The following is a 23,760-nucleotide window of genomic DNA, read 5'->3' as shown; positions in this document are numbered from 1 at the left end:
CTATGTGCCTTGACAAGAGTGATGGCTTTGACAAGTTGTTGTGGCAAGCATATGTTTCTGCTAATAAAATTTTTGCACATAGGGTTATGAAGGTTATTAATCTTGAAGATGCTTTTGTATGGGTTCATGACCATCACTCTATGGTCCTCCTTACATTTTTGAGGAAGTGTTCCTACCGAGTTGAGCTTGGTTTCTTCATAAGTAGTTCATTTTCCTCGTCGGAAATTTATCAAACTCTACAAGTTGGAGACGAGATTATGTAAGCATTGCTCAATGCTTTGATATATTAGTGGAATGGTTTTTGTGTTTAAAGTTAGAGTTTGATGCAATGAAACTAATTTTGTTCTAAATTAGTAAATGAATATGTTGTTCTAGACATGTGCATCCAGTGATGTTCAATTTCCAATTCCAAATGATTATTTGGAGTTTCTCATATTTGGAGTTTGCCCTCGAATTCCATTATTAGCCAACTAAGAGTAGTTTAAGCTTCCCTATAACTTCGTCGCCAGATTAAAGAAAATTAGGGATAAGATATGTTTTTTTCCTGCCACTAACTCCACTCTATCTTAACTCTAGATTTCCACGGGTTGGACTCAATCAAACTGTTCTTCTAGAAACAATGGGATACTGACAGCACCAAAGAAAACTTATTTTTAGATTTAGTTTCAGACAAATCAATCTACTTAATCTTATAATTAATAAATTTTAATAAATTTTTTAATTGCAATATCGTTTCAAAAACCGAGCACAAACATAGTATGCAATATCATGTGATTTTAATTTGTTTAATCCATTATTTTTCTCAATTAAGTACTTATAAGCCTGACTTCTTCCAAAGTCGATGAAAAAAATAATGATTTTGTCCTTATCTTATAAAACAAGTTAATTTTGTCCATTCATAATTTTTTTTGTGATTTTTATTTTGATAATAGAAAATTTGATTTAATTTTATCATTTTCAAAATAATTTCGAATAAAACGTGTCCACGGAATTTATTAGAAAATGATAAAATTGAACCAATATTTTACGGCAAGGATAAAAATTAAGTCATTTTATAAAATGAGAGGGAGAATCCCAATAACCTGAAGATTAAAAGTGAGGTTTTCCTAAAAATAAATTTGATCCAAATTAAAATTAAATATGACTCGACAACACCACACGTAATCGATACTATTCCGATTAGGTTAATACGAGATTGATATGAAATTTTTTGGGTTGGACTACGGTTTAATCATTTTGACACTAATTCGAAATTGACACGACATGATCACAATACAAACTCAATAATTGCAACATGTGATATTTATGTTGTAAGTTTTTGTACATTTTTTTATTGGGATAAAGGTCAAATTTAACCATAATCGCTTCAATCAAAGTGCATATTTAGCCCCTAACATATGAAGTGATGCAAATTAAATCCTAATTTTTTCAAGCAAGACCAATTTTAGCAAAACACTGTTGAAAATTTAAAAAGATTGGTTTACTGTTATTTAATTGTCACATTGTATCTTCTAAATAAGTTTGTCAATAAATCGAAGCAATTTCATATATTTTTTAATTGTTGTTTATAACTATATTAATAACACTGTAATATTTTACACAATTTGATAAAAAAAGTTGTGATTAATTTATATGTAGCAGATTTAGTTTTTAGCATTTTAGCAGAATTTTTACAATTTTTTTAGTAATAAACTAATAACCTAAAGTGGTAGTAAAATACTAATAAAACATGTTTTTTCTAATTTTCGATAATGTAGGACTAAAATTGATCTTACTTGGAAATATTATACTTAAATTTGCACCATTTTGTACGTTAAGGTTAAATCAACACTACACTAAAAATATTAGGGTTAAATTAAAGACTAATATTTGGCCCAAACTCTTGCAGTGAGAGACACCCTGTGTCACATGTAAAAATAAATAAAATAAATTATAGGTAAATACTTATGAACTTTTAAAAATTTAGAGAACAATTGAAGTTTTGAGGCTTTCGAATTTAATTATATAAAGATAGAAGTTATTAAATGCAATTGGACAAAAATAGGAGGTTATTAAAGATAATTAGACAAAAATAGAGGGTGTAATTTAAAACTTTAAAACTTTAGGGAGTAGGTGAGGTTTGAGAGTAAGGGATGACATCACCTATATAACTGGACTTACACCTTTGCTCTTCTCAATCGCGGAATAGCAATTAGGGTTACCCAATGTTCATAGATATCTCCTCTTTGAGATCTGAATAGCAGATAGCCCTTATATCAATTATGGACACGGTTAGGATTAGGGTTTATCTTCTCCAGAAAGTGGCGTAATCAAATCTATAGAAATCAATGGTTAGAATTAGGGTTTATCTTCTCTATCAAGTTAGCATTCAACAATGGTTTTAAGATCTCATCTCTAACTGCTCGCTCGTCGGGTAAATTTCCAATGAGAATCAAGCTTAATTCGGTAGAAACCCTTCCTCAAGAAATAAGGGAGGAGCATCAAGTGATGGTTATTAACCCTACAAAATCATCTTCCGGATTAATAACCTCCATAACTTTATCTACTAAAATATTATTAGCAAAAAAGGGTTGTGTTTGTTTACAGGTGAATTGAGCAATTGTAACTTCTTTATGTATTTTTGTTTTTTTGTTGCTCACTAATCCATATGTATTTTGATCCTATGTTTTTTTTGCAGGAAACTATCTTGCTTAACAAATCAAATTACTGCTTACAATTGTTTATGGTAAATCTTTGCACTTTTTCTTTGTTGGGTTTTATGTTTTAATGGCAATTCTGAAGATATAATGAGTTTTGCCGCTACCCTATCTTATTATATGTGTTTACAAATGGTGTATCATTATTAATCTTTCTTTAATTACTTGTTTACTATAGTGGTTTTTTTAAAATGATTATGCCAAAAGGTGAGAATTTGAGGATTGTAATTGTGATTTCAATAGATCTATTGTTAAATGTGTTTGCTTATGAGTGGCTTACATAAGCTGTTATGATGATATGATATGATTATTTGAAACCCTATATGTTTGTTTTAAACTGGATATGCTAATTTTTGTTATTAGATGTTGCTCTCTGGTGTGTTTTTCTATATAACCTAGCTATCTGATGTGTCTGGATGATATGATTACTTGAAATTGAAACCATAAGTTTGTTTATGCTTTTTTTGTTATGATAATTTTTTGATACAAATCAAGATTGTTTGTTATTTGTTGTGATGAGACTATGCTGGTGATGCTTGATCTGAATATTATCTAAATTTCATCAGACAATTATCTTTGTTGTAATTTCATTCATTTCCAACTAATTGAGATTGCGGCTTTGGGAGTAACCATTTTTAGCTTAATTTGCAATGGAGAAAATTGCAGAGTCCAAATCGTGTTTGTTCATTTAGTAAAACATTAGCAATTGTTCATTTTAGTTTGGCAATGCTAGATATTTCTCTCAAAATACTAATTTGTTGTTTGTAACAAATTATCACGAAGTTGTTGGCGTCTGATTTTCTGAAATGGTATTATTGTTTTGCTTCAATTCAGTTGCATACTTTTAGGCAGATTGATTTAACTCATGTACTTTTTATGCTTCTCCTGTATTCTTGTTTGGTATTTTCTGGTAGTAATTCATTGCATTTGTAATGACTATATTATATGGGTATTTTAATTGTTTGATCAACACCGAATGAATTTAAATCCATTGAACATCTTAATCTATTTCCATTGTTTCCAAGTAAAGAGAGCGAATTATGAGATGAGCATTTTTGAGGATTATATATGTGCTATGTTGCACTGAAACTGAATTTGAAACGAAATGCTGAAAAGCTAAGGAATAAGAGTTCAACATAGTATATAAAAATGTAACTTGCTGGAAAAGAAAAATGTCTCCGTCTATACAGGAAATGGAAGGATGATTTGAGCCATGTTAGGAATTCAATTCTTACGTTTACTGGCTTTTTAGATGCTTAATTAATTTCGATTTAGGAAAACTTATGCGCAATAATGAGTGATTCATCCGAGAAAGAGAAAAGAATTCTTGTTAGAATATTTTAGATTCCATTGAGACAAGATGAAGATAATAATTAATTAATTAATTATAAAACAGATGAAGAAATTAATTCTGTTTTTATGGTTGTTTCGTCTTTGATCCACATGTTATAGCCATAAACTGGAGACCTTTTTTGCTTAATTTGAAAAAGTTTGAGACTGATGTCGGTTGAAGTTGATATGTTCCCGTACATGATGAAATCTAATTCGATCGAGGGCATATCTTAAAAGCAAATGCCTTTATGTGGATGTCTTAGATTATCCATTTGTTTTATTATAATTAAAACCGCATCCTGCTTTTAGATCGTGATCCTTATTTTTGCATCCTGCCTGTAGTTAGTGGAAATCCAAAGCAAGGAGATTCAGATGGCGATGATTGCTCAAAGATTTTTTTTCTAAAAAAGATGGACGCAGCAATGGAGATTCAGATGCTCCATCATCTGGTTGCTGCAAGAAGAAATGGTGGTCATCCAGCTTTAATGTCCAATCACTATGTGCCTTGACAAGAGTGATGGCTTTGACAAGTTGTTGTGGCAAGCATATGTTTCTGCTAATAAAATTTTTGCACATAGGGTTATGAAGGTTATTAATCTTGAAGATGCTTTTGTATGGGTTCATGACCATCACTCTATGGTCCTCCTTACATTTTTGAGGAAGTGTTCCTACCGAGTTGAGCTTGGTTTCTTCATAAGTAGTTCATTTTCCTCGTCGGAAATTTATCAAACTCTACAAGTTGGAGACGAGATTATGTAAGCATTGCTCAATGCTTTGATATATTAGTGGAATGGTTTTTGTGTTTAAAGTTAGAGTTTGATGCAATGAAACTAATTTTGTTCTAAATTAGTAAATGAATATGTTGTTCTAGACATGCGCATCCAGTGATGTTCAATTTCCAATTCCAAATGATTATTTGGAGTTTCTCATATTTGGAGTTTGCCCTCGAATTCCATTATTAGCCAACTAAGAGTAGTTTAAGCTTCCCTATAACTTCGTCGCCAGATTAAAGAAAATTAGGGATAAGATATGTTTTTTTCCTGCCACTAACTCCACTCTATCTTAACTCTAGATTTCCACGGGTTGGACTCAATCAAACTGTTCTTCTAGAAACAATGGGATACTGACAGCACCAAAGAAAACTTATTTTTAAATTTAGTTTTAGACAAATCAATCTACTTAATCTTATAATTAATAAAATTTAATAACTTTTTTAATTGCAATATCCTTTCAAAAACCGAGCACAAACATAGTATGCATATCATGTGATTTTAATTTGTTTAATCCATTATTTTTCTCAATTAAGTACTTATAAGCCTGACTCCTTCCAAAGTCGATGAAAAAAATAATGATTTTGTCCTTATCTTATAAAACAAGTTAATTTTGTCCATTCATAATTTTTTTTGTGATTTTTATTTTGATAATAGAAAATTTGATTTAATTTTATCATTTTCAAAATAATTTCGAATAAAACGTGTCCACGGAATTTATGAGAAAATGATAAAATTGAACCAATATTTTACGGCAAGGATAAAAATTAAGTCATTTTATAAAATGAGAGGGAGAATCCCAATAACCTGAAGATTAAAAGTGAGGTTTTCCTAAAAATAAATTTGATCCAAATTAAAATTATATATGACTCGACAACACCACACGTAATCGATACTATCCCGATTAGGTTAATAGGAGATTGATATGAAATTTTTTGGGTTGGACTACGGTTTAATCATTTTGACACTAATTCGAAATTGACACAACATTAGGGAGTAGGTGAGGTTTGAGGGTAAGGGATGACATCACCTATATAACTGGACTTACACCTTTGCTCTTCTCAATCGCCGAATAGAAATTAGGGTTACCCAATATTCATAGATATCTCCTCTTTGAGATCTGAATAGCAGATCGCCCTTATATCAATTATGGACACGGTTAGGATTAGGGTTTATCTTCTCTAGAAAGTGGCGTAATCAAATCTATAGAAATCAATGGTTAGAATTAGTGTTTATCTTCTCTATCAAGTTAGCATTCAACAATGCTTTTAGGATCTCATCTCTAACTGCTCGTTCGTCGGGTAAATTTCCAATGAGAATCAAGCTTAATTCGGTAGAAACCCTTCCTCAAGAAATAAGGGAGGAGCATCAAGTGATGGTTATGAACCCTACAAAATCATCTTCCGGATTAATAACCTCCATAACTTTATCTGCTAAAATATTATTAGCAAAAAAGGGTTGTGTTTGTTTACAGGTGAATTGAGCAATTGTAACTTCTTTATGCGTTTTTGTTTTTTGTTGCTCACTAATCCATATGTATTTTGATCGTGTCTTTTTAATCACGTGTTTATGTTTAATAAAAGAAATACGTTTAATTGATGGAATTGGTTTGGGTAAATTAGGATTGGATAAGAATATTATATCGAGTTTAGAGAACAGTTATGTCTTGAGATTTTGATTATAAGACAGATACTTCCGTAATTGGAATAAATAGAAGGTATAAAACTTATTTTCATTAAGCAAAGAAAGCAACTTTAACTTTGTAAGATTATGGACATGTAATAATATAGGAATTTATTCAATTAAATGGCTTTGAACCGTAGAAATCTCTCTGGATCGGAGCAGATTTCTACCTTAATCAAACTAGTATTTTATGTCTGATAAGCCGCCATCAGCGATCATATCATCCATAAAAACTAAATCTGTCAAGTGTTCAACAAAGTTCTTATATGAATAAGATGGAATAGAACGTTTTAATAAAAACACCAATTTATCATTTTGAAAATCATTTTGTCAGAACAATATCAAAATAACAACAGTAAGAATGTATTGAATAAATAAGTATGTCATTAATTAAATGTGAATTTTCACAAGTTAATAGAGAAGTAGAAACTTGGATAGCATTGCAACGAAAACTTTGAGATCCTGGTTGTCAATCTTTCCCTCAAACTCCGTAGGTTTGTCAGACCTCATACGATTGAACCGTCAATCCTTCTCGCTGAATTTTCAGAATAGAGACTGGTCAGTCCACTATCAGAATGAAAACTTGTCTCTGATCTACCTTAGAAACTAAACTAATACTGTGTTTATAACTAATCTAATAACAACTTCTGTACAGCAAGTTTGTTTACACAGAAATGTAATCTAACTTTCTGACTCATTTCTGAGTCAGAGTTTCTTCAAAATAACAACTCTCTAATTTCTCTAACTATTTTCCAACATAACCAACATTTTAATTTCTGAAATGGATCACTTATTTATAGTTGTTGAAGGGTTGTAAATGATGGGTCGTGTCCGTTGGTGAAGGGTCGCTTTTATCCAAATGAACAGACGCGTTTCTTCGCTGTCTCATATGAGATTCCAAAAATCTCATATAAGATTCTGCAAATCTCAGTCGCGACAGGGGGTGTAGGGGCGAGTTGAAAGTTGCATTTTTTCTCGTGACGCCTTTCATAAGTCGCGACTGAGATTATGAAAATCTCAGTCGCGACAGGGACTTGTCTCCCCTTCTCTGGACTGCTTCTTGTCCTCATTGAACGTTCTTTTGACTGATATGCATTCTTGGTACGTTTTTTAGGTTTTTCCTCCGTTTTAGCTCCGTTTTAGCTCCTATTTGGATTTAACCAAATAATTAAGTACCTTGCATCAAAGAAGTGAATAAAGACGTAAAAGTATTCCAAATGAATATAATTAGTACGATTTCAATGTAAATTTAACGTATTTATATAGGATATTTTAGGTATATTTTGGGCTTAACATCAGCACTATCAGGTTAGCCCTTGCTCCCCAAATTAAGATGATTGTGTTGACGGAGACATCTCCGAAAGAGTTATGGAATAAGTTGGAGAGCACTTATTTGTCGAAGTCATTGGCTAGCCGGTTGTGTCCGAAGATGGATATGTACACACTCAAAATGGAACAGGGAGGTAACATTCTTGACCACATTAATAATTTTAATCAATAGGTGTGTCAGTTATTGAGTATTGGAAATAAGATTGACGATAAAGAGCAGTCGTTGCTCATGTTAGCTTCTTTGCCTAGATCTTTCAAATCCTTAGTGTAAACGATGTTAGTGGGGAAGAACACGTTGCACCTAAATGATGTTATGGCAGCTTTGAAAGAGAATGAAAAGATGATGCGAGAAGATGACAGTTGTCCTAAGATACTCATAGCTGGAGAGAGTGGAGAAAGGGGGAGGAACCATAAGAAGAGTGAGATCAAAATCTCGACAAAAGGATATGAGTACTGTTGAGTGCTTTTATTGTGGTGAATCCGGTCACATGCAATCCCGTTGCCCACATTTTTTGGAGGACTTGAAGAGTCTACGGAAGGGTAATGGTAAAAATGGTGAATCCTCTACTAATGTGGTTGAAGATCATGATTTTTTATTGACGATTGCTGATGATCTTGTTGAAGATCATTATGATTGGGTGTTAGATTTGTTGCTGATATTCATATTTGTAGAGATCGAGTTTGTTTTGACACTTTACTAGTTGATGGAGATTTTGGCTACATTCGGAGTGGGAGCAATTGAAGATGACGATTAAAGGGGTCGGAAGAGTTCGCCTAAGCTCCACAATGGTGTAGTAAAAAACTTGCTGATGTGAAGTTTGTGCCTAGTGCTAGAGCCAGTATAATTTGGTTGGGAGAGTTGGCTTCACGTGGGTACAAATATGTTGGAGCCGACAAGTTTTGCAAAGTGTTTAAATGTGGAAGCTTGATACTGCAAGGAATGAAAAGAGGGAAACCGATTTATTATCTGGATGGATGTTCCCTTGGCAGAATGAAGAAAAAGAAGACTGCAAAAAGGGTTCATTTTTCTAAAGATGTTGAGATATGTGGGGATTTGGGTCGAGGGAGGATTTGTTGGGATATCTCCCCAAATCCCACATTGTTTAAAAGTGTTGTAAAGGAATGTGTGAATCCCACCTTCCCTACCAATAAGGAAGTCAAGGGAGAGTTCTCCTATAAATAGGCTTTAGGCCTTTAGTTGATGTATTCCATATTCTCAATGCTAGTTAACTAGGATGTGTAACTTAGGCTTTGAGTTTGTGTGAGAGAGCGAGGGTTTTTGTTACAGTTTTGTCCATCCAAAAATTGTAGTCCTTCGATAGTAGAGTTTTAAGAGGCCTACGGGTCCCGTGGTTTTTATCTATTGTTGAAGAGGTTTCCACGCTAAAATTGTTGTATGCCTTTGTTGCTTTTCTCTATTATTTTTTTGTATGGGTTGTGTTTGTTTTTTTGTTTGGTCCCAACATCACTATAGATCAAATTTATTTTTAGGAAAACCTCAATTTTAATCATGAGGTTATTGGGAATTTCCCTCCAATTTTATAAAATGGCTTAATTTTTATCCTTGCCATAAAATATTGGTTCAATTTTATTATTTTCTAATAAATTTTGTGGAAACTTTTTATTCGAAATTATTTAGAAAATGATAAAACCAAATCAAATTTTCTATTATCAAAATAAAATTCACAAAAGAAATTATTATGAATGGACAAAATTAAGATGTTTTATAAGATAAGAACAAAATTAATTTTTTTCAATAACTTTAGAAGGAGTTAGCCTTATAAGTACTTAATTGAGTAAAATAACGAATTAAACAAAATAAAATCACATGACATGCATACTATGTGTGTGCTTGTTTTTGAAAGGATATTGCAATTAAAAAAGTTATTACAATTTATTAATTATAAGATTAAGTAGATTGATTTTTCTGAAACTAAATCTAAAAATAAGATTTGTTTGGTGTTGTCAGTATCCCATCGTTTCTAGAAGAACAGTTTGATTGAGTTCCACCCGTTGAGGGGTTAGAGTTAAGAAAGAGTGGAGCACTTGGCAGGGGAAAAACATATGTTGTCCCTAATTTATACTATATATAATTACGGAAGCAAGAGAATTTGCAAGAAGAGTTTTAGAGGAGCAAAGAGAATAAAAGAGTTAATAAGTTCTAATTATCTCTATATAATTAGTACTATATTAATACATTATTTATTTTCAATTAATAGTCCATCAATTAAGTAATAAAATAAAGTAAAAGTTACAAGAAGATGAAAAAACACAAAGTGAAGGAAATCCAAAAGTCACAAATAAACCTATATATAAAGCATGACAGATAGCATTCTATCATTATACTCATTGGCCAACGAAAATCAAAGTCATCATCAACTTTTATTTTTTTTATTTATGTATTAGTTTTGTTCTTAATCATATATTTTTTTATATAATTTTGTTCTGATTTCATTAAGAGATTCAGATTTATTTAGGTGCGATTTCCATTGATAAACTCTATTAATAACATTTTCTTCCAGAATTGTCAGAATTTAGACTTTGATATCTCCAATTGAAGAAATCTGATGGAAATAAAAGAGGCATGGACAACTGGAATTGGGAAAAGCAAAAGAGTAAAAAATTCAGGAAATCGTTATGTTTCCCAAGGTAATAAAAAATTCAGGAAATCGTTATGTTTCCCAAGGTAATATTCTATCATTATATTCACTGGCCACCGAAAATCAAAGTCATCATCGACCTTTATATTTTTATTATGTATTAGTTTTGTTCTTAATCATATAATTTTTTAGGTAATTAATTTATTAGTCCCTATATTTTGACAAAACACAATGTTTAGTCCCTGTATTTTCAAAAACACATGGTAAGGTCCCTAACCTTTTTCTCGATGAACTGTTTAGTCCCTAACGTTTTTCTCGGTGAACTGTTTAGTCCCTACCATTAAACTTTCATGAAGATTCTGGTAGTCAATTTGGATTTGAGTCAAAATCTATTTAAAAAAATGTAATACCTTAACTATCTTTTGCCATAAAATCAAATATATAAGACCATTATCTTCATTGTTTCTGATCTCTGTGTTCTTCTGGTTGATTTGAGTCGATTATGGGTTCGAGATTCAATCATTTCTCCATTTTTTTAGTGCGAGTTGCGAGAGAAAGACATAAAGGTGTGAATTGCTTTTGACTGATAAATATTAAAGGGTAATTTAGTCATATCTAAATTCATAAACGGTAAAAAATCTAACAAACAGACAAAAGGAGTAAACAGTTCACCGAGAAAAAAAGTTAGGTACCTTACCGTGTGTTTTTGAAAATACAATGACTAAACAGTGTGTTTTATCAAAATATAGGGGCTAATAAATTAATTACCCTAATTTTTTTTTTATAATTTTGTTCTGTTTTCAGTAAGAGATTAAGATTTATTTAGGAACGTTTTCCATTTATAAACTCTATTAATTGTATTTTTTTCTTCAAGAATTGTCAGAATTTAGACTTTGATATCTTCAATTGAAGAAATCCGATGGAAATAAAAGAGGCATGGACAACTGAAATCGGGAAAAGCAAAAGAGTAAAAAATTACAGGAAATCGTTATGTTTCCCAAGGTAATTATTTGATTTTTTTTATATGTAATAGTTAGTTTGTTCTCAATTCATGTTTTGTCATGATTACTATTATAAGTTTCTTTCTCATTTTTAAAGATGGATTTTATATCTATATCTATATTTTATATATAATAGTGGAGTCGGAGAGAAATAGATGAGAAGAGTTTTAGAGACATTTTTTATTAGTTACCAAAATAGTAACAAAAGAAAATTATAAATATGTAATCTAATTTATATTTAATAGATATGATAAAATAACTTACAAAATATCAAAATGAAAGAAAAATATATGATGAAACATATATGTAAGGATCCATTCAAATTCCATTAATTTAACTTTAATAAATAACATTAAAACCAATATAACTGAAAAAAAATTATATTTAAATTTAATAGATATAATAAATTAAGTTACAAAATATCCCAACGAACACAAATTATGTAACGATAAAAAAATATATGTAAGGATCCATTCAAATTACATTCATTTTACTTTAATAAATAGCATAAAAATTAATATAACTACAAAAATTTATAACACATAATAATTAACACAATATTTAAACCTCGAAACTACAATCTAAACTAAATAAAATTTAAAAAGAAAGACGTACTTATTTCAAATTCATTGATTTATCAAAGGATTTAGAAAACACGTAAAAAAAATTTGAGGAGACCGAAATTTTGATTGAAAAAATATCGCTACAAAGTGTAACAAATATTTTAAAATTATAAGATTATATAAAAAAAATATTATGCAAGAACGGAAATGAATGATCCTTGCAAACATGTCAACATGGTATTATCAAGCAATTATAAACGGTTTAGTTAATTTATTTACAATTTTTAAATTTAAATTATTTTAAATCAAAATATTAATGTCACTATATATAAATGATACAAAATTTTAAAAATATTAAAATGTTAAATTTATATACAAAATTATTTAAAATTATGCGCGGGCATAATACTAGTTTTCTTCAATCTAGAGACAAAGTTACAGGGAAGCTTAAACTACTCTTAGTTGGCTAAGAATGGAATTTGGGGGCAAACTCCAAATATGAGAAAGTATGTTGTCTACCATATAATAAAATACTATTAACCTTCGGTGATACATAAAAGAGGAACACCAAAGAAAAGAAAAGATAAGATAAGAGATATAGCAGCCACTCAAGAGATATGTTTAGTTACTTTTACAGTTTCAGTCATTTTTTCCACACGTTGAAACCATACGAAATTTTTTTACCATAGGAGGAGATGTGAATAAGTTCGATAAAATACATTTTCTGCATAGATATCTGGTCTGTCCAAATCTGATATTCACGTATATCAACAATCATGACAACATTCATTTGTTCTATTCTAATTTAGAGTGAAATGCCGATTTTGTGGTGTGGAATGATTGTGAAAGGAGAGTCAGAAGCTATTAGGAAATTCAAGTAGCCTGAAAATGCAAATATAGCACCTACCTTGGTTGTAACAATCTGAAATATTTTTGTAACATCCTCAACAAAAAATATAATAATTTGGAATTGGAAATGACTAGAACAACATATGACTAGAACAACATATTCATTTACTAATTTAGAACTTCATAGCAATCAAACTCTAACTTTAAAAGACAAAAACCATTCTACCTATTAAACTAGAGCATTGAGCAATGCTTACATAATCTCGTCTGTAACTGGTAAAGTTAGATAAATTTCCAATGAGAAAAATGAACTATGAAGGAAGAAACCAAGCTTAACTCGGTAAGAACACTTCCTCAAAAATGTAACGACGACCATAAAGTGATAGTCATTAACCCATACAAAAGCATCTTCAAGATTAATAACCTTCATAACCCTATGTGCAAAAATTTTATATGCACAAACATTTGCTTGCCACAACAACTTGTCAAATCGACAATCCTTTTCAAGGCATAGTGAATCAACATTAAAGCTGAATGACCACCTGCTCGAATTTCTTCTTGCAGCAACAGGATGATGGAGCATCTGAATCTCCATTGTTGTGTCCATCTTTTTAGAAAAAAATTCCTGGAGCAATCATCGCCATCTGAATCTCCTTGCTTCGGATTTCCATTAACTACATAGAGGATGCAAAAATAAGAATCACGATCTAAAAGCACGTTGCAGATTTAATTATAATAAAACAAACGGGTAATCTAAGACATCCACATAAAGGCATTTGCTTTTAAGAAATTCACCCTAGGGAGTTAGATTTCATCATCTATCCGAACACATCAAGTTTAACCAACATCAGTCTCAAACTTTTTCAAATGAACCAAAAAAAGGTCTTCAGTTCATGGCTATAACATATAGATCAAAGACAAAACAACCATAAAAACAGAATTAATTTCTTCATCTGTTTTATTATTACTTAATTAATTTCTTCATCTTGTCTTATTGGAATCTAAAAAATTCTACCAAGAATTCCTTTCTATTTCTTTGATGAATCACTGATTATTGTGTATAAGTTTTCCTTAATCAGAATTAATTGAGCATCTAAAAAGCCAGTCAACATAAGAATTGAATTCCTAACATGGCTCAAATCATCCTTTCATTCCCTGTACAAATGGAGACATTTTTCCTTTCCAGAAAGTTACATTTTTATATATTATGTTCAACTCTTCTTCCTTAGTTTTTCCGCATTTCATCTTAAATTCAGTTTCCGTGCAACATAGCACATATATAATCCTCTAAAATGCTCATGTTGACTCTATTTACTTGGAAACAAATGGAAATAGATTAAGATGTTCAATGGCATTAAATTCATTTTATGTTGAACAAACAATTAAAAAAACCCATATAATTAATATAGTCATTACAAATTCAATGAATTATTACCAGAAAGCATCAAACAAGATTAATGAAGAAGCATAAAAAGTACATGAGTTGAATCAATTTTGCCTAAAAGTAGGCAACTGAATTGAAGCAAAACAATAATGCCATTTCATAAAGTCTGACACCAACAACTTCCTTATCATTTGTTACAAACAACAAATTAGTATTTTGAGAGAAATATCTAGCATTGCCAAACTAAAATTAACAATTGCTAATGCTTTACTAAATGAACAAACACCTCCATTGAAAATTAAGCTAAAAATGGTTACTCCCAAAGCTGCAATCTCAACTAGTTGGAAATGCAGGAAATTGCAACAAAGATAATTGTCTGATGAAATTTAGATAATATTCAGATCAAACATGACCAGCATAGATTCATCATAGCAAATAAAAGACAATCTTGATTTGTATCAGAAAAACTTATCATAACAAAAGAAGCATAAACAAACTTGTGGTTTCAATTTCAAGTAATCATATCATCCTGACAGATCAAATAGGGTATATAAACAACACCAGAGAGCAACATCTAATAACAAAAATTAGCATACCAAGTTCAAAACAAACTTATAGGGTTTCAAATAATCATATCATCATAGAACACATCAGATAGCTTATGTAAGATACTCATAAACAAACACATTTAACAATAGATATATTGAAATCACAATTACAATCCTAAAATTCTCACCTTTTGGCATAATCATTTCAAAAAAACCACTATAGAAAACAAGTAATTAAAGAAAAATTAATAATGATACATCATCTCTAAACACATATAATAAAATAGAGTAGCTACAAAACTCATTATATCTTCAGAATTGCCCTTAAAACATAAAACCCAACAAAGAAAAAGTGCAAAGATTTACCATAAACAATTGTAAACAGTAATTCGATTTGTTAAGAAAGATAGTTTCGTGCAAAAAAAATTAAGACAGCATCAAAATACATATGGATTGGTGAGCAACAAAAAACAAAAACACATAAAGAAGTTACAATTGCTCAATTCACCTGTAAACAAACACAACTCTTTTTTGCTAATAATATTTTAGCAGATAAAGTTATGGAGGTTATTAATCCCAAAGATGATTTTGTAGGGTTCATGACCATCCCTTGATGCTCTTCCCTTCTTTCCCGAGGAAGGGTTTCTACCGAATTAAGCTTGATTCTCATTAGAAATTTATGCACGACGGAGCAGTTAGAAATCAGATCCTAAAAGCATTGCTGAATGCTAGCTTTCTAGAAAAGATAAAACCTAATCCTAAGCATTGATTTCTGTAGATTTGATTATGCCACTTTCTGGAGAAGGTAAACCCTAATCCTAACTGTTGAGTATACATCCCAAGTCCCACATTGGAAAGATATAAGGGAGTTGCATAGTTTATAAAGAAGTTCACCAACTACATTAGGATGAGGCCTTTTGGGAAGGAGCCCAAAAACAAATCCGTGCGGGCTCGGCCCAAAGCGGACAATATCATACTAATGGTGGAGCTGTTGGTGAACTTGTGGGCCCAACACTAACAGTATCCATAATTGATAGATGGGCTACCTTCTATTCAGATCTCACATAGGAGATACCTATGAATGCTAAAAATTCTGCTAAAATGCTAAAAACTAAATCTGTTACATATAAATTAATCACAACTTTTTTTTTGTCAAATTCTCTAAAAGATTTATTTTACTATGGATCAGATTTATTTTTAGGAAAACCTCAATTTTAATCATGAGGTTATTGGGAATTTCCCTCTAATTTTATAAAATGGCTTAATTTTTATCCTTGATGTAACATATTGGTTCAATTTTATTATTTTCTAATAAATTCCGTGGAAACTTTTTATTCGAAAATATTTTGAAAATGATAAAACTAAATCAAATTTTCTATTATCAAAATAAAATTCACAAAAGAAATTATGAATGGACAAAATTAAGATGTTTTATAAGATAAGGACAAAACTAATTTTTTTTTCAATAACTTTAGAAGGTGTTAGCCTTATAAGTTTGAGAAAAATAACGAATTAAACAAAATAAAATCACATGATATGCATACTATGTGTGTGCTCGGTTTTTGAAAGAATATTGGAATTAAAAAAGTTATTACAATTTATTAATTATAAGATTAAGTAGATTGATTTGTCTGAAACTAAATCTAAAAATAAGATATGTTTGGTGCTGTGAGTATCCCATCATTTCTAGAAGAACAGTTTGATTGAGTCCCACCGGTTGAGCTGCTAGAGTTAAGAAAGTGTGGACTACTTGGCAGGGAAAAAAACTTATCTTATCCCTAATTTTCTTCAATCTTACCACGAAGTTACAGGGAAGCTTAAACTACTCTTAGTTGGTTAAGAATGGAATTTGGGGGTAAACTCCAAATATGAGAAAGTATGTAATAAAATACCATTTTACTTAAATTCAACCATTTGGTGTGAAGCTGTTGTCTATCATATAATAAAATATTGTTAACCTTCTGTGATACATAAAAGAGGAACACCAAAGAAAAGAAAACATAAGATAAGAGATATAGCAGCCACTCAAGAGATATGTTTAGTTACTTTTACAGTTTCAGTCATTTTTTCTACACCTTTAAACCATAAGACAAAATTTTACCAGAGGAGGAGACGTGAATAAGTTCGATAAAATAAAATTTCTAGATATATATGTCTGGTCTGTCCAAATCTGATATTCACGTCAATAATCATGACAATATTTATTTGTTCTACTCTAATTTAGAGCGGATTGCTGATTTTGTGGTGTGGAATGATTGTGAAAGGCGAGTCAGAAGCTGCTTACGAAATTCAGGTAGCCTGAAAATGCAAATCTTGGTTGTAACATTCTGAAATATTTTTGTAACATCCTCAACAAAAAAAAAAAAAATTTGGAATTGGAAATTGAACATCATTGGGTGCACATGACTAGAACAACATATTCATTTACTAATTTAGAACAACATTAGTTTCATTGTAATCAAACTCTAACTTTAAAAGACAAAAACCATTCTACCTATTAAACCAGAGCATTGAGCAATGCTTACATAATCTCGTCTCTAACTGGTAGAATTTGATAAATTTCCGACGAAGAAAATGATCTATGAAGGAAAAAACCAAGCTTAACTCGGTAGGAACACTTCCTCAAAAATTTGAGGAAAGACATTGTTTTGGCCTCATTGGAGCATAAAAGAAAATGCATAACCCTTCATATGTTGGGAGCCGCAATCGCAAATAAAGATGGATAGATGAGTAGGGGCCAAACCATCCCTATAAATGATGGTTCTCCATTGTAAAAAAAATATGTCGGTACCGTTATGCAAACAGACCGTGTTCCCTTCAGTGAATCTTCATATATGCCCTTAAAAGAATGCAATTTCTTTAATCAAACATCTATCCTTAAAAAGAGCATTATTAAAGAGAGGAATGGACTATGAAGGAAGAAACAATGCTTAACTCGGTAGAAACACTTCCTCAAGAAAGTAGGGAACACCATCAAGTGATAGTTATGAACCCATAACCGGATCTGCAAAAATTTCATTAGCAGAAAAGTATGCTTGCTGCAGCAACTTGTCAAAACTTATCAAGCCACATACTAAATCCTCATCAAAGCTGAATAACCATCTACTCCATTTGAACCTTATGATGATGGAGCATCTGAATCTCCTTTATAGTGAATAAAAGAAAGATGTCAATTATTTCCATCACATTTATTAATGTGGTGGGTTTAATTTTGAAAATATGGAGCAAGTCTTACATTTATATGACCACAACTGAAATAACAGTCAAAGATGAACATAACATTTCTTTTTCGTTTATATTTCCGTTTCTTTTTAGAAATAACATTTCTGATATCTATTTGTGTGAAACTTAGCACATATATAATCCTTCTAATTCAGAAATGCGCATATATAAATTTTCACTCTATTTACTTGGAAACAATGGAAATACATATTAAGATGTCAAATGGAATTAAATTGGATCAAATAATTTCAATTAAAAACATCTCATAAAGATACAGAGGATCATAGGCCGATGTAGATAACATTCAAATCAAGTTACCTTCCAAGCATAGCTGGCATAGTTTTATCATAGACAAACTAATTATGATAGAAACGTCTAATAACAAAAATTAGCATACCAACAATGTTTAAAACAAAGTTAAAAAGTTTCAATCAAATTTCACTTAAAACATAAAGTTGGATCAGTTAAATAGATTGTTGAGTAACTTGTTTTTTCGGATGGAGCACATTCTGTCATATCTTATTCTTCAGCTGGAGCATATTGTGTCATCTCTTCTTTAAATGGCAACTTCTCCTGTTCACCCATGCTCAAAACAGGACCACCAGACCCTGTATCCATGTAAATTGGTTCTTCAGGACCACCATACTCGGTGAATTCTTTAGTTGTCTCCTTCAAAGCTTTTTTTATCTCCATCTAAGAGATTTCTCGTCATGTATAGTTCGTGTTTGAGCCTAGAAGTCTCCATATGTCTTCTGATGATCGAACTCGCTAAGCAACATTTGATGTTGCATACTCAAGTTTTGATAAGCCTGCTCTTTCGCATGGTAGGACATCCAAGCTTTTTCCAAGACTTGTTGCATTTGCTCCATATACATATTGAATTGGGATGCTGACTTCAAATTATTATCCCAATTTCCACGAAAAACAATAATATAAAGAAGTGATTATAGTTCATGTTCGGATGTGAAAACCACTGGTACCAAAGAAAATGACACTTTCTTATATGCATATTTATAAATAGGAAACATCTAGCAGATAAATACCTATAACATGAACAAGCATGTGAGAGTTTTTCTCGAGGTTGTCATAAGGGTCAGAATTGACTCTTACAATACTTCCTACCATCTTTTCTTTAAATGTTTCTGAATCCTGGAGAAGCTCCTGAACTAAACTCTTTTTCAGGTAGATAAGTTTAATATTATCAAGAATAATGAAATGGTGATTACTGATAATATTAAACTTATCTCCGGATAAGTTTAGTTCAGGAGCTTCTCCAGGATTCAGAAACATTTGAAGAAAAGATACTAGGAAGTATTGTAAGAGTCAAATCTGACCCTTATGACTACCTCCAGAAAAACTCTCACATGCTTGTGCAAGTTATAGGTATTTATCTGCTAGCTGTTTCCTATTTATAAATATGCATTAAGAAAGTGTCATTTTCTTTGGTACCAGTGGTTTTCACATCCCAACATGAAATATAATCACTTCTTTATATTATTGTTTTTCGTGGATTGATACTTCCGATGTATCTATTTCCAAGACTTGTTACTATTTGGAGATTCTGCCTCCTTAAACTAATAAAAGGAGTTCCTGAAGCTTCTATGACAACTATAAGACTCTCAGAACTACCCCTGGAAATTCAATAGATACCCATATTTCCCAATAGCGTAGATTAGGAGTAATATAGATCGCTTCGCAATTCTCATTAAAACCTAAAATTCAAGAGATGAAAAGTCCAAAGTTTTACCAGAAAGAATTATGCTTCTAAAATTCAATAGCTTTCAAGTAGTTGCTCGGAAAGAAAATATTTCCTGCAAAAAAAAAACATTATAGAATAAAAATCCAATGAGCAACAAATAGTAAATGCCAACAAAAACTCAGAAATAACTTGGAATTGGGCAATTCAAATATAGAGCTTTGTGCTATTAATATTTTAGCAGATAACGTCATGGATTTGTTACCTAGAAGATCTGTTGAGCCACTTTCTGCAGAAGGTAAACCCTAATCGCACACCATCAACATCACAACAACTTTCCAGATTTGAGATCTCTTGGGGGGAGGTATTAATATGGAATGCACAAACACATTTACAGAGAAGAGAAGAGAGGGGCGGAGAAAACAATAGTTGTGAAAACAGTAGCTACAGTTATATAGGCGAGGTCATTTGTGTGAGATATTTAATTAGTATAAAATATTAAGCTTCATATATTAAGCTTCTTATGGGATAAGTACTAAAATAGACCTAACATTTTTGGAAAAGTATCAATTTAGGTTCAACGTTCAAAATAGCACTAATATAGGCTTAGTGTTTACAACATAATATCAATTTAGGCTTAACGTTTACAATATAGCATCAATTTAAGCCTCACGTACAAAATAGCATCAATATAGGCTTAACGTTTACAAAATATATCCAATTTAAGCTAACCGTCACAATTAAATTAACCATATTATATTCTTTTCCTATTAACTTTACATGTTATCTTTTTAGTTTACAATCACTTTAGACCATCCAAATATCAATTATGTCTAAGATATTTAGTTTAACAAAATTACAAAAATTTTGCTAAAATGCTACTAAAAACTAAATCTGCTACATATAAATAATTATAATTTTTATGTCAAATTGTCTAAAATATTTAGAGTGTTATTAATATAGGAATAAAAAGTATATGAATCTGCTTCAATTGATCGACAAACTTATTTGAAAGATTCGACGTGATAATTAAATAACAGTAAATCAGTCTTTTTAAATTTTCGATAGCGCGGGGCTAAAATTGATATTGCTTGAAAAAAATTAGGGTTTAACTCGCATCATTTCATACGTTAGGGGCAAAATCTGCACTTTGACTAAAACATTAGGGTTAAATTTGACCCTTATCCAAATAAAAAATAGTGTATAAACTAACAACATAAATATTAGAGGTTGCAATTATTGTGTTTGTGTCGTGAAAATGTCGTGTCAATTTCGAATTAGTGTATTATATTAAACCCTAACCAACCCAAAAAAAATTCATTTCAATCTCGTATTAACCTAATCGGATAGTACCGATTTCGTGTTGTGTTGTCGAGTCATATATAATTTTACTATGGATCAAATTTATTTTTAGGAAAAACTAAACTTTAATGTTGAGGTTATTGGAAATTTTACTTAGTTTATAAAATGGCTTAATTTTTATCTGTGCCGTAAAATATTGGTTCAATTTTATCATTTTCTAATAATTTCTTTAGGAACTTTTTATTCAAAATTATTTTGAAAATGATAAAATTAATTTTTTTTATTTTCAAAACAAAATTCATAAAACATTTTATGAATTGACAAAATCAAGCTATTTTATAAGATAAGAACCAAATTATTATTTTTTTCAATAACTTTAGAATGAATTAGGTCCTGTTCTTTTTTACTGAAATCAAATTAACTGAACTGAACTGAATGCAACTGAACTGAACTAAACTGGACTTAACTTAACTTAATTGATTGCATAAAATAATTATAATTATAATAATTTTATACATAATGATATATTTTATATATAGAAATTATAATTACAATAAATAATGATAAATTATATATATAAAACGATAAATGATATCTTATATATAAAAAATTATAATTATAATAAACTTTATATATTATATATATAATAAATTACATATAAGTAATTATAATTATAATAAATAATGATGAATTTATATATATTTTTTATAGAAATTGGGACGAGATAGAACTTGGGCGGGGTGAGCACCCGTGGTTCAAGAACTGACAAACCCACAATATATTAATAAACGAAAAATGAGTGTTTGAACAAGAGAATAGGAAGGAGAACAAAAAAAAAGAAGGGGGGAGGAGAAAAGTTTAGGAAAGTCAAGAAGAACGCAAGTGAGAAATACTACAAATGTCATCATTGATAAACCTATGGCAAAAAGCACGAGCTGAAGGCCACCAATTGATCACCGAGGAAGAGACTCCAAACTTTTCCAGTGGATCAGCAACTCTATTTCCTTCCCTAAATATGTGTGAAAAAAGAATGTTCATCCTAGAACAAATACTGAGACAATGCAACCATTCTTGACGAATACTCCAAGGAACATCCATAGAACGTGACTAAGCAGATTAACAACGTACATTGAGTCTGACTCAACCCAAAGCTGATGCTAATTTTTTCCCAAGCAAGTTCAATTGCAAAAATAGCGGCTCTCAATTCAGCCATATAAGCAAAAGAAGGAGGGGTAGAAAAATCAAAACAGCCTTTGGAAAATCCACGATAGTTGCGAAAAATACCTCCCGCTCCTGCCTCACCTGGAGTGCCAAAAGCAGAGCCGTCCACATTGACTTTAACCCAACCCGGAGGAGGTTTAAGCCAATGGACCAGAATAATGTTGGAAACTGGAGGCGGTCTAGGAGAAGCCAGAAGACGGGATACGATAACATCATCTCTTGGTGAAGAGCAAAAACCTTTAGAAATGGCAAAGGACTCTCGAATCATTCGAAAAAGGGTGATCTTCGAGTGCTGAATAGAAGGAGAAACTTCTTTAAAGATTGCTTCATTCCTGCAATGCCAGATTAACCAGATGCAAGTGACAGCGGCAACACGCCAGATCATCGACACCTGTGAGCCAAAATGAATGCTACGAAGAGAGCTGAAGAAGTTGATGAATTGTGCAAAACTCTCCAGAAAGTGAAGGAACGAAAAGGGGGAGTGTGAGCATTCCAAACAAATTTATACCAGTCCACCGAAGAGGAACTAGGACTCATAATTGAATAGTACTCTTTGGCAGAGAAAATACCCTTCGTAGAGGGCTGCCAAGCGCAGAAATCAAGATCATCTCTACCCCTATGAATAGATCGAATACTGTTTTGAACAACCAAAGGAAGAGTGCCTAAGTCAATCCACTCCGAATTAAGAAAAAAATCATCAACAGAATTAAAGCGTCAACACTTATCCCGATGATCAAGATCCAATCTGTCCGCCACCGATGGAATGATCCACCTATCAGTCCAGAAATTGAGCTTTGAAGACAGGCCAATCCACCAAAAGGTCTGGTCCCAAATGGATGAATAAACAAACTTACAAGAAGACCAAATCGAGGACGGAGCAATTGAAGCTTTAGGCAAACCAGAGACATCCATAAATCCAGACTTCATCAGAGAAATCGCAAGACTGGTGCCTTGAATTAATTTCCAACATATCTTAACCAAGAGAGCATGGTTAAAGACCCTAGAGTTCTTAATGCCCAAGCCTCCATCCTCCAAACTTTTGCAACAAGTTTTCCAGGGAACCGTGATTGACTTCCTCTGGTCAACACAACCCGTCCAAAGGAAATTCCTAACACTTCTATTGAGCTTATTCAACAAACCCACTGACCACTTATAGATCAAGAATGAGTGAACTAGAGAACCAGTAATAGCAGATTTAATTAGAGTTCACTACTAGAAAATACTGATTTCCTGACGGAAATTTCTGACGGAATCAATTCCGTCAGTAATTTTGACGGAATTTCCGTCAATAAGTTAACCGTCAAAACTATTCACGGAAGTCTTGACGGAACGTAAATATCCATCAATATGATTGGCGGGAGATTTCCCGCCATCAATGTTGACGTTTCTGTCAACGGAAGTTATTCCGTCAAAATGTTATTGACATTTCTTTTGACGTTTAAGTTAGTTTCCGTTGAAATTGTGTTTTAAGAAAAATAGAATATAATAAATTATATATATTTTATTAATTAAATATAAATACCCTTCTTATAACTTTTCCAACCCTAAATCGCTATCTCTCAAT

General features: G+C 31.4%; 1 long non-coding RNA gene across 1 annotated transcript; it reads left to right on the top strand.

Moving 5' to 3' along the window:
• Positions 1–2,181: 2,181 nt before the first annotated feature.
• On the top strand, positions 2,182–4,491 carry LOC136235227 (uncharacterized). The gene is made up of 3 exons (XR_010691721.1): positions 2,182–2,586; positions 2,678–2,725; positions 4,371–4,491. It is a non-coding gene; the product is annotated as an uncharacterized lncRNA (long non-coding RNA).
• Positions 4,492–23,760: the final 19,269 nt, after the last annotated feature.

The sequence above is a fragment of the Euphorbia lathyris genome, chromosome 7 (assembly GCF_963576675.1).
Source record: "Euphorbia lathyris chromosome 7, ddEupLath1.1, whole genome shotgun sequence".
Classification (NCBI taxonomy): Eukaryota; Viridiplantae; Streptophyta; class Magnoliopsida; order Malpighiales; family Euphorbiaceae; genus Euphorbia; species Euphorbia lathyris.
The sequence above is the reverse complement of the archived record's forward strand: the minus strand, read 5'-3'. Positions and strand labels throughout refer to the sequence as shown.